The sequence below is a fragment of the Varanus komodoensis genome, unplaced genomic scaffold (genome assembly GCF_004798865.1).
Source record: "Varanus komodoensis strain SLA01 unplaced genomic scaffold, ASM479886v1 scaffold1, whole genome shotgun sequence".
Taxonomy (NCBI): Eukaryota; Metazoa; Chordata; class Lepidosauria; order Squamata; family Varanidae; genus Varanus; species Varanus komodoensis.
The window spans coordinates 42,095,122-42,104,855 of record NW_025335268.1 but is presented as its reverse complement, the minus strand read 5'-3'; positions in this window follow the sequence as shown (position 1 = coordinate 42,104,855).

Genomic DNA, 9,734 nt, shown 5'->3' with positions numbered 1-9,734 from the left:
TCAGGACCATCCATATCATCTTGTGATCCACACAGTCAAAGGCTTTGCTCTGAAACATAGTCTCTGAAATGTAGACTGATATTTTTCTGAAATCGTTTGATGTGCTCCAATATCATATATTTGGATATGATCTCTAGTGCCTCTTCCTTTTTGGAAGCCAACTTAGAAATCTGGCATTTTTTGCTCAATGTAGGGTAGTATTCTTTGTTGCTTGCATGGGAGTGCAAAATTAATGCAATGGTTCTATGGTTGCTGCACTCTTTTGCCTCCACTTTCTTGGAAATTAAATGTTTTCAGTCTGTAGGCCATTATTTTGTTTTCCATATTTGTTGTCATATATTTATTAGGATTTGGAATAATTAATTTTTGCAGCCTGGAATAATTCTACTGGTATCCTATTTACTCCAGCTGCTTTATTCTTTGTAAGTGCTTTCAGAGCAGTTTTCACTTCATTTTCTCACATTGCAGGTTCTTCATAAGATTCCTCTTTAAATAAGTCTGTCATCCTTTCTGTACAGTTCTTCTGCATATTCTTTCCACCTTCTTATTTTTTTCCTGCTCAGATAGTATGTTCCCTTGTTTGTCTTTTAGCATTCCTAATCTAAGTTTGAATATCCCTTTGATATCTTGGATCTTCTATAGTTTGATTTCTATAGTTCTATATTCAGTCTACATGATACTTGCTGAAAAGTTGCATGCAGGATTCTGACCTTATTTCAGTCACCTTTTGCTTCCCACTTGTCTTTTGCAACTGTGAGATTTTTCTTCATTCATCCATCAAAGCTTTTTCTTTATTTTTGCTAGAGGAAATGTCTTTTGACATTGTTCTCTAATACTGTCTCTGGTTTCAGAACACAATTCTTCTGGTTCACAGTCAATTAAGTTGAACAATGCAAATCTGTTCTTTATCTGAACTTTAAATTCTTCAGGGATATTACTTAAGTTATATGATTCTGCTGATCTTTTTTAGCTTGATTCTGATTTTTGAAATTAAGAGATGATGGACACTACTGCAATCTGCTCTTGGACTAGTTTTGGCAGCAAGTATAGAGCTTCTCCAACTTCTCCTTCCAATTACATTATCAATTTGATTTCTGTATTGACCATCTGGTGAAGTCCCTGCATACAATCATCTGAGCAGTTGCTTGAAGTATGTGTTTACCATGTTTACAATAAACAAGTTGTTGGTTTCACAAAATTCTACAAGTCATTTTCCTGCTTCATTTCTTACCCCTAGGCCACATTTTCCTACAGCATTTGCTTCGTTTCCTCTTTATGCATTCCAGTCACCCAGTCTAAGACATGTATTTTTAAATGACAATATTTCACCCCTTAAATGGTCACCTGGTACCCAAATTAATTACAGTCCCTCGTGTGGTCTCTTCTGAAATACACACACTCACAGAGAGAGATTCAAGACTTTTTAAACAAATTGAAAATGCCTGCAATTCTTCAGGAAATTAGATTCCATAGTAGGGGGAAAAGAACAAGAGGTTATAAAATCTCTGAGTCCTGGGTAAAAATGACTTTCTGACAGGATGTTGGGAACTCTTTTAGCTTCTCCAGCTTTAGACTGCTAAAACATGTCTAAGGAAATAGGGAACATGGTCCATACAGGGTGGATTCTCCCTTACTTTCCTTCTCTTCCTCCTCAATCACAGCAGGCGCAATTGGGCAGCATGTGCAAACCTGCAGTTTCATTCACAACAGGCCTCAATTTTAAATATATATATGTGTACGTGTGTGTGTGTGTGTTTGTATGAGTATGTATGAGTTGTTGTGATGTGTGATCCAGGCCATAGAGGCAAATACCAATGAAATGCCAAAAATACAGAATGAAAATCTAATTAAAGCTTAAACTTTATACAACATAAAAAGTGTGACTATTCCTAATGCCAGGAAATGGTGATCATATACAGCCCACATATAACATTTGCATTTCATTGCCATCTGACTTTTCAGTTTACAACTGGGGGAGGGGGTTATACCTATTGAAATTAGTACTTCATGCATCTGAGGGTGGAATCTAGGCCACAAAACTGAATGCTGTAACAAATATATTAGTTTTTCTTATCTCTATAATTTTTTGTTATACTTGGAAAAGCCTCGCTGAGTACAGTGAGATTTACTCCTGAACACATATGCATAAGACTGAAATGTTAGTCCTTCTTTGGTTCAATGTGGCACGAAGCTAAATGTTGGCACTGGGATTACATAGGAAAGCCAACATTTCTGTTTTCCCTTCCTCTCATCAGGAATGCATGATCCTGCACTAGAAGGTAAGCAGACTTATACATTCATTTTATTGACAAGAGTGTACTTCCAGACTTTGCATAAATACCTTTTATATGCAAAAATGTACAGTGCAAACTAGGCACATTTAAATCAGCTGATTTCAAACAGTATATCAAAATTTGATCAAAACTTGTCCAAACTAATTCCAGCTGTTCTGGATTTCAGCTCTCAGATTTTCAGGCTACTGGCTATACCGGCAGAGAATTCTGGGAACTGAAGTCCAAACCATCTGGATTTACCTTCTGCCCACCTGTACTCCAAACCAACAACAGCCAACTGCATTCAATGGCACATCATTCAATTTATGAATTTATGGCACATCATTCAATTCTCCCTGCAGTAGGCTAAACTTCTTTTTATGGGGGAGCCAAGACATTAGTCTCCATAGTAAAGTTGGTGCCATCTATATAATCTTGAGCATTGACTACAAATACAGTGGTACCTTGGTTCATGAATTTAATTTATTCCACGATTCTGGTCATGACCCGAATTGGTTGCGAACCAAGTCAAATTCCCCCATAAGCTTCAATGTAAATAAGGTTAATCCATTCAGTAAATTTTCTTTTAATTACAAAAATCTGAAACAAAGTAGCAAAGAACAAATAACATAGTACAGTACAGTAGAGAATACTAACCTAGGAGGCGGGGAGGTTATTGTTTGGTGGGAGAGTCCCCCTCCATAAGGACATTGGGAAGATCTCCTTCAGGGGTTTCCTCTCTTGTCTCTTAGCTGCAGGGTCAATTTTGGCGAAAAATCTGCACGTTCTTTTTACCACCATGCTTGCTCTGCACTTTCTTTGGAACCATTATTCAATATTATTATTGAATAATACTTTACAGTACTGTATGTGCTAAAAAGCACACAAAAAAGCTTCACAGCAAGTGACCACAGGTTTTTCTGCGACAAGTAGGGAAGATGGGGGCGATCGCGATCGTGTTTGTGCAGGAAAGATGGCCAGGATCATGATCATGCTAATGCGGGAACATGGCCACGATTGTGGTTGTCACCAATGCGGAGTTCGCAAACAGAGGCAAAATTTTTCCAATTTTTTTCTTCATGAACCAATTTGGTCGTGAACTGAGATACCACTGTAATTATATTTTATCTTCTCATCTGAAGGACCTTCAGAGTGCCGTATTATTTTAAAATACTTTGAAACAAACAAAACAATATAATGCAAAGGCAGCAGCATAGTCAGCACATACAGCTTCAGGGTTAAAAAGACCTAAATGATGACACTACAAGACCTGGTTAAGTAAAAATATCTTCAGCTGGAACCATAAGATAGCATGGTCAGTGCCAGGCAACCCTCACTAGGGAAGATGCTGACAACCAGGGCACCATAACAAAAAGGCCCTTTCCTTGGGACTCATCCAAGTAATTTTGGAAGGCTGGAGAACTCGGAGAATGGGCTTCAAGGATGACACTGGTGTCTGCCAGGAGGCAAATAAAATAGACATGGGGAACATCTGCTAGCCTTTGCAAAGCATGCATTGTTGACAGTTGCTGAGAGCTGTTGTTCCAGGATAGGGTCACTAGGTAGCAATACAGTGTAACAGGAGTTCAACCCCATGAACAGTCCTAGATATTGCCCCCCACAACACACTTCTAAACCCCTGATGCTGTTATCTGAAAATAGAATGCAGGGTTACGAGGTTCTGACTTGTGAAAACCTATTAAAGAAGCGACTGAACAGCAGCTCCTGAGCCATTTGGGAACAGAGCTCCATTACAAAATTTAGAGGTGAAATTTGTGAGAAATCTTTTCTCACAAACCACAAATGCAGTGGCTGGAAAAGCACGTGGCCCTTCATTAGAGCTGCAATATATTTTGTTCCACCAATCAGAGCTTTTCACATTGGATGAGCAACATTTAAAGAGACCTAGAAGTCTTCCTCAGATTGGGGATCTGGGCTACTTTGAAGCAAGAGAAACATTTGTACTGGCTGAAAGTGAAGAGAGTGCTTGCTGTCTTTAAAAAATGGTGAAATAGCTGCCTGTTATCATTCTGTGGGAAGAGATAAACCAGCTGGGCTTTTTGTGTTGAATCTGGACTAAATATTCTTGCCTTGACCATGGAAGTGTCACCTGTTCTGTGATTGTGTTACCATTCCGTTACTCCAAATGCCTTCTGGAGTGAGGCGATGGTGGTTTAGAATTTTATTTAAAGTCTTTTTAAATGCATCATCAGAACAGAGCACAATAAATCTTCCACTGGAAACTCTTTACTAAATGTTCTCCTAGGAAGCTTAAATATTTGTTCTGTTCTGGACTGTGATGGAAAATTCTCTTCTAACCAAAGAGGCATGCTACTTGATCTTCACTAATGTTTAAGACTAAGATGCAAAGACTGGGGTATCCATTGACAGAGCTGGAATTTTCTTACCAAAAGTTCAAGGGCTGCTAGCTGGGCTTTCCTGAGTTTCACCAATTATCTAGATTTAATGTATGTTAAGGTGATGACTGCTACGTCAATTGGGGATTTGGAATTGGCAAAAAATCTGATTTTCCCATTTTAAAGCCAGATTTAACAGTGATGCCAGGGCAAAAGTGGAGTAGTTATTTTTCTGGAACATAGATCTAAGCAAGAAAGGGGCTGATTTATTTTCTTTTGGCTTCCTTCAACAAGCGTATATTGTGCCAGAAGGCCGTGGAGTTGAAGTTAGTCTTTCCAGGCTAACATGGAGTACCTCCCTGGTTAAGAAGAGAAGGTTAAATCTTAAGGCTTCATGCAATGAGATTTGCAAGCCAGTATTTGCTCTCATATATTTTTAATCACACATTCTAAAGAGCAAGGGAAAAAAGCAGTGCACAGCACTGAAAAACATCCAGTATCTCTATGGAAACACAGGACACACAGTTCTTCCCAAATGGGAGCTTTGCATCTTCTTGGATCATTTAGAAAGGTCTACTGAGATTCTCCTAGATCTTTAAAGATAACTTCTATAGCAGTGCTTAATTATTTCTTCCTTACGTTATACAGTTTATATTCGCACAAGTTTGGGCGCCAGCGCCTCTCCTGTCATAAACTCCTCTTCCAACTTAACTCCATTTCAAGAGCAGCTGGGCGTGTGGAATGGAGAACAGGCTAGGCAATTTTGGTGCACACACAGAAACAGTTCCGGCTGTTTGGGTCCTGGCTGATGTTTCTCAGCAACTACCTTACACGTGCATGCATGTTTTCACAGGGCGTTCTCTTCTCTGGAAGCATCCTAAAAATGAAGCTCTTGTTAGGGAATACATTTCAGTAAGAAATGTCTCATTTCTTTAATGATAATGGAATAAATAAGCAGCCAACACAACATAAGGCAAACCAAACTTTAAGAGGAGGACTGGTCCCATGGCTGTTATTGTCTTCCATACACCTTCACAGTTGTCTCAATGGCATTTTCAAACCTCACAGTTCACACAAAGCTTTGGCTGATAGTTCTCATGCCAGTCTCTCCAAATACAGCCTGGGATTGCTATTATAACTTTTTTGGAAAGACTTCATGCTTAATAAAATAAAATAAAATAAAATAAGTCATATTATGAAAAAGGAAGCCATGCAGATTCTCCAGTGCTTACATTATATGGAGCTCCTTAAAAAGGGGGGAAAAAGTAACACTCCTGTAAAAGTATCACTTAATTGCACATAAAGGGAGGAACTCCTAATGAATCTGCAATAGGTCAATTAACTCCTAAGCTGTAATTCAAGCGCATGCCTCTGGCTATGCCACTCACAAGATTATATTCAGCATATATGTGGACAGTCAAATGACCACATAACTGAGAGATGTTTTAAATTTTGTTCTGGTCAATGGTTGAAGTCTGTAATACAATATCTACTTTTCTGGGAGTAGGCCCCATTGAATTCATTGGAGATTACTTCTGAGTAGACACATAGAGGTTTGTGATGTGAGAGGCCAAGATAAGTGATCAAAAAGGCAGACACTTAGCTATATGGCTTTATACATTACCCATTAACAGGCAGGTAGCTTATTTATTTAACTGCAAGGACAAAGGGGTATAGCAAAACAATAAAATAACAACAAGCCTATACTATTATGTCCCATAGCTCCACCATGGTTTGCACTGAATAAGGATAAATGCTGGAAACAATATTCACCAAGGACTAATATTTTACATTATACGAAGTTTCCAGACCAACTTTGGTAGCTGTCAAAGTAACTCCTGCAGCGGTCAGCCACCCCAGACTCCCCACCTCCCCACGGCCCACTGGGCTGTAACTTCTGTCCAGAGACTCCCTGTTCCATTTCCAGAACAGACACTGGATTTAGCACATGCTGACCCAAGTGTTGGAGGGAAAGAATTTTTATTTAAAAGGTTAACAAAATAGGGGTGGAAGGCATAAAATCAATAGGACACATAAGACACAATCTTATGTGTAGCAGGAAAGAGGGGAATTGGAGAAGCTGCACAGGCACCATTGACAAACAGCCAAAGCCTCCCAAGACTCCAGGCCCTGTTGGCCCATCAGACACAAAACAACAAAACTTCCCAGGCCTAGCTCTAAACACAGAAACATAAAAACAGAGCGAGTCAGAAGGGGTCTCTGGGGCCATCTAGTCTGACCCCGGCTCCAGTCGGCTCCACTCACGACATACCCACCATGTGCATGTCCAGCCTATCTGAACACCTTCACTGATGGGGCCTCAACCACCTTCTGTGGAAGCCCATTCCACACCCTCGGGGTCCTAACTGTCAGGAAGTGCTTCCTGGCATCCAAATGGAACCTTGGTCCCCTGAGCTTTGCTCCCTTGGAATGCGTCCTGCCTTCCTCTGCAGGGGAGAACAGGTCTCATGTCCGTGTGACATCCCCTCACATACCTGTATGTCGCCAACATATCCCCTCTGAGTCTCCTCTTCTCCAGGCTGAAGAGACCCAGTTCCCTCAGTCTCACCTCATACGGCATCCCCTGCAAACTGGCCGCCAACCTTGCGACCCTATGCTGGTAACAGAATATGATATCAAATGTAGTCTTCCAATTTATTTATTTATAAAACATATAATGACAGCGCCAGGTGGACCTCTTTGGGGAGTACATTCCGTAGACGGGGCGCCACCGCAGAAAAGGCCCTTCTCCGGTATTCTGTCTCCTAATGTCTTTCACAGAGGGTTCCCGGAGGAGGGCCTCTGTTGCCTATCTCAGGGGGCGGGAGGGCAAATAGGGAAAAAGGTGTTACTTTAGGCATCCTGGTCCCAAGCCATATATATAAGGTGGCACAGTGTTCTTCAGCAGAGCCTCCAGCAGCAACAGGGAGCCTTTTCTTGAAGAGGAACCCTAAGCCTTCCTTGCTCCCCTTTTTTATCCCGCCTTTACTCATAGATGACTCCTGGGGTGACATTGCATGACACATTCCATGTGAGGACCATTTGCCCTTATTGCCCCTAATCTTCTCCTTTCTTGGGGAGAGTAAATGCCCCTGTCCTTGGTTATAATTTACAGTGTCTCTCCTTTGCATTCTCAAGCCCTGTCTGGCCCTCTCTTGGCCTTGGCGCCTGGGTCTCCTTGAACCAACACCTGGCAACTGTAGCCAGTTCCCTGGGGTGTCAGTTAACCCTTCCCCTAAAGGTTGAGGCTTAGGCCATTTTACATTCCACCTCCCAGCAGTTTAATGAATAGACTGATTTGACAGTATTGACAATTAACAGAATTATCTAAAATTCGTTATCGGAAAAGAGGTGATAGGGAATAAGCTTTATAATGTGGTTAGTCTTCAATTCTAACTTTTACTTGTGATCTGCATCACAAATACAAAAGATACATAATTCCAGGTTTTTGAGTATGTTCCCTTAAGGATCCTGTAGTTAAAAAACTCTGAGAATATCAGCTTAATAACATACAAAATTCTAAGAAAATTCTGAGGGTTATGGTCTTCCATGAACAGCTTGTACCACAGGGAGGAGATGGGAATCTGTTTACTTGTGTTGCAATATCCAAGCAATGAGATTAAGAATTTGGCAAGAAAAGAAGCCTCTCTTTAAAGAATCATCCCCTAAAAATCAATTACATTTATTTTACATTGTGAAGAGACACAAAGATGACACAATTTGGAGTAAGATTATTCTGATGCCCTGGCGTTCTTCACAGTTCTCCATTCTCTTTTCTAACTGTGGTGAAACTGTCTACTGGCACTTATTCTGCATAATGTAAATAAGTGGTTTGCTAACATACCCTAATGGCAAGGGGAGCTTCCTCAAACTCTGTTCTTAAAAGTCCTCAAGAACAATATGCTGCCAGTTGATTGGCAGCATTTTAAAAAAAAGTTAACTATTTTCAATACATGCATCTACAAAAACCACAGGTGCCAAGCAGAGAAGAGACATCCCTCCTTCTCACACACAGAAAATAATCCTTCCAAGATGGTACCTGGTGTGATTCATGCCTTCTTTACCTAAAAAGCAAGCTACATTCAGAATTATTTCTTCAGAACTATTCTCATTCATATGCAATTATACGCAGAGCTATCAATTAAATTGTAAGATTTAACTAAGATTACTGAAATCAGGTGATGACATTCTCAAGGACTCCTGTAAATTCAGATTTCTTTCCAAATCAGATTCACATAATACTGCACTGAGGATTTTAGCCTGCATATTTGAACAAACAGAATTACTATATTCCTCCCATGGTGCTATGAATCACAGAATTGCCTACAAGACTTGCAAAATGCACAGAGCTTTACCTGATGAAGAGAGTTCCAGAGAACTTGAAAGCTTGATCACCATTTTGTGGCATTTTAGCTGGTTCTAATAAAGGTGGATTTTTGATTTTTCTTAAGGACTAACATGGCTGTGTTCGCTTTTCATGAAGTCTTTGTGAACTTTCAGTTTAATTCCTTTCAGATGTTTACATGCCATGTTTTATAATTTTGGGAGGATAGCTTATACTGAAAGGAGGTTTAAATAAATTTATTAATATAATTACATATACAGTATAAGTAAGACTAGAGTGTTGTCTTACATACATACTTACCTGTGTTCAATGGACCTTTGTACTCCATTGAGTTTAATGGAGCTTTGAGTATGCATAGGGTTGAACTGCAAGAGTACACAGATGTACCATCAAACTAATCTATTTATCTCAGAAGTAGTATCCCAGGTGCTGTACAAGACATGTAAGTGACTTGTTTTCTATCCTGAAGACTTATGTACTAAGGCCACAAAGGCACTCTTATTAGTAATTATTTGAAATCCATGGGACTTAATTCCAATGTTAAGGGTTAAGAATCAAGGTGTAGGATAGTTCTCTAAATCACCAAACAGTTTCCCTTCTACCATGTGTAGCATGAGATTGTTATCTAAAAAGAAAGTGTAGCTTTTGGGACAAGTGATACAAAAACTAGTTTTTATTACTTAAACATCAGGAACACATTTTTCCAAGATTTTTTGATATGCATTGTAGAAGAATAAAATATTGAAGCACCTCTAGCTT